The sequence below is a fragment of the Mandrillus leucophaeus genome, unplaced genomic scaffold, assembly GCF_000951045.1.
Source record: "Mandrillus leucophaeus isolate KB7577 unplaced genomic scaffold, Mleu.le_1.0 Scaffold306, whole genome shotgun sequence".
NCBI lineage: Eukaryota > Metazoa > Chordata > Mammalia > Primates > Cercopithecidae > Mandrillus > Mandrillus leucophaeus.
The window spans coordinates 926,736-930,015 of NW_012103210.1; positions in this window are offsets into that span (position 1 = coordinate 926,736).

Here is a 3,280-nt window from a genome sequence, read left to right on the forward strand (position 1 = left end):
TTGTTAGCCAGGATGGTCTCGATCTCCTGACCTCGTGATCCGCCCGTCTCGGCCTCCCAAAGTGCTGGGATTACAGGCTTGTGCCACCGCGCCCGGCCAGGGAACCCTGTGATTTACAGTGATGCAATGCAAATTGCAGAGATTCCACACTTCCCCTGCGGCTGAGATCCCGTCAGCATCTTATCCCCCTTACCTGAGGCTCCTCCAGGGCTCATTTGGTGGATTCCATCGGCAGAGCACCTCCTCAGCCACCAGACGGCTGGCTTCCTACATCTATCACACCTGTACTGTGACAATGTAATTTTTATCTCTGGTTGTTTATTTCTCAGATGGAACTACTTGTAAATTCCAAGAAGAAAATGTATCCCTATGTGTGACAGAACCAGCCCAGGGCGATTAATCTGGGCTTTTAAAGCCGGGAATGTAAACCCGGTTTATGTGGCTCCGTGCATAAGTGTCCAATAATCAACCATAGCCATTAATTGTCCCCCAATGAAGCGGTGGACCCAGGAGGGGGTGGACTCAGTAGGATTTGATCCAGATGGATGGGAATGGGACCTTCATTTCCCATCTGCCAGGCGGCTTGCAGGCCCTGGGGACAGAGTAGGAGGCAGGTGGCTTGATGCCAAGAGGTTCCAAAGGTAGAGGGAAGGCCCACATTTCCGGGCAGAGTTGACAGAGGGGGTGAGAAGAAGCAGGGGACCTAGGGCGTTGGTGCAGGCACACAGGGAATGAGCACCTTGGTGCCAGGAGCACAGGCTTGTGGAGTCCATCACGCCCAGGTTCAAATCCAAGCCCCACCACTTGCCAAGCACCTTCAGGGAAGTTCCTTCACCTGACAGGACAGTTTCATGATCAGTTAAAAAGCAGCAAATTATATTTGCCCCAAACAGTCATCGAGAGAACCAAATGAGCAGTGTATGAAAAATGCTTGTCACATATAACGGGGTGTTCAGCCTAAGTGAGCTCTGTTTCTCCTGTTTTTCTTTTTTCTTTCTTCCTTTTTTTTTTTTTTTTCTTTAGATGGAGTTTCTCTCTTGTTGCCCAGGCTGGAATGCAGTAGCAGGATCTCGGCTCACTGCAACCTCCGCTTTCTAGGTTCAAGCGATTCACCTGCCTCAGCCTCCAGAGTAGCTGGGACTACAGGCGCACGCCACCACGCCTGGCTAATTTTTGTATTTTTAATAGAGATGGTGTTTCACCATGTTGGCCATGCTGGTCTCGAACTCCTGACTTCAGGTGATCTACCTGCCTTGGCCTCCCAAAGTGCTGGGATTACAGGCGTGAGCTATCGCGCCCAGCATGAGGGCTTAATTATTTCTGGTCAGAGATGTTGTGGGATCTTGTGTGGAAAGTCCGTGTGTGTGTGTGTGTGTGTGTGTGTGTGTGTGTGTGTCCCTGAACTCACAGACATCTGCAGTGCAGGCAAACAGGTGCTGTGATTTTGTTGACCCTGAAATCCCACTGGTTCAGAGCTAGAAGGATCCTTGGAAATGGCCAGGCCTGGGGACCTGAAGGTTGAGACTCTGGTTACAAAAGATGGAAACAAAACCACTGGAACAGAGCAGGACTCTTACAGGCTCACGAAACGGACAGTCTCATCCTCAGGTGCATCGTGAGCCCGTGGTGTCTCCGGACATGGTTTCTCCTTCATGGCTTCTTGGCATGGCTTCCCGGAGTTGGCATCATTCTCAGAAGGATGCGGCAGCTCCAGGTTTCCATCTGTCCCTCCTCCCGGAAAGGGAGAACTTCTCTTCCCCCACAGGTTTGAACAAAAGTTGTGGGCCTGATAACATTGGCTCAATTTCAGCCCTGAACCAGTCCTGGAGGCCTGGGAGCAGGTGTTGACTGGGGACAAGCCCACTCCGGAAGGTGGGGGCTGAGCTGGCTCCATCACGGGCATGGGTGGAGAGCTGGGGGAGGGGACCAGCTCTCCCGAAGGAAAAGCAGGGTTCTGTGGCCAAAAGGAGAGGACCATATCATGGGTGGCCCAAACTCCCTGTAAATGGTTGCCTACAGGTGGTTTGCTGAGCCTTTTTTCTTTCTCCTTCGCACCTGCCTGCGTTACTCAGAACCCCAGTTGGTCCCCTTGTCGCAGCGGCAGCCTCTGAGGCACCCACTTATCTGGTCCAGCCCCCTCATTTTGCAGATAAGGAAGCTGAGGCTTAGAGATGTCCTCAAGGTCACACGGCTCAGTTGCAGCAGAGCCAAGCCTGGAACCCAGGCCTGGAAACCTGGGAGCATCGTGTCATGCGGTGGGCAGGGCCTGAGTCTGGGGTCGGTGGGCAGGGCCTGAGTCTGGGGTCAGCCTGCTGGACCTGACTCCTGGCTCTGTGATTGTTAGCTATGAAATTTTTTTTTTTTTTTAATGGCTGTCACGACAAACTCGGTAGTTTAAAACCAGAGAAATTTATCCTCTCACAGTTCTGGAGACCAGAAATATGAAATCAAGGTGTTGGCAAGACTGTGCCCCTTACCAAGGCTCTTCCAGCTTCTTGGGGCCGTGGAGGTTCTCTGTGGCTGCATCACTCCAGTCTCTGCCTCCGTCTTCGTGTGGCTTCCCTCTGTCTCCTTCTCTTCTGTCTCTTATAAGGAAATCTGTCATCGCATTAACGGCCCATCGGGATAATCCAGGATGATCTTATCTCAAGATCTTTAACTTAATTACGTCGGCAAAGACGCCTTTTTCCAAATAAGGCCCCAGGCTCCCAGGATTTGGAGGTGGACGTACCCTTTTAGGGGCCACCATTCAATTCACTCCAGGGACCTCGGACAAGTCACTTAACCTCCGTGCACCTCACTTTTGTCATCTGTAAAGTGAGGTTGATAATAATGCCTACTTCATCGGGTAGTCATGAGGATTAATACACAATAATCCTCGCTGAGGTCTTCACAGGGTGCTGAGCACTTGGTAAAAGCATTCAAGAGATGTTAGTTGTTATTGTTACTCTGCTGACCCCAGCTCCCGCCTGGTTTTACTGTGACCTTCAGGAGATGGCTTTCTTCCACCGACAGGCCTAGTTCCTCTCTGCTAGTAGCAGTAGAGACAAGAGAGGTGGTTCGTGTCTTGATGGAGACAAAGCTGTCAAGGTTATAGGCAAGTGTCTTCCTGCTTGTTGCTCAGTTGGGGCTGTCCTACTGTCCCTGAAGGCTGAGGTTCCTGAGGCCTGCAGCTGGGAGTCGGGCAGCTTGAGGAGGTCTCCTGCCAATCACCCTCTCACCCTGGCCCTGGAGGCCGGCCTGGGAACCCTGTGATTTTTTTTTTTTTTTTTTTTTTTGA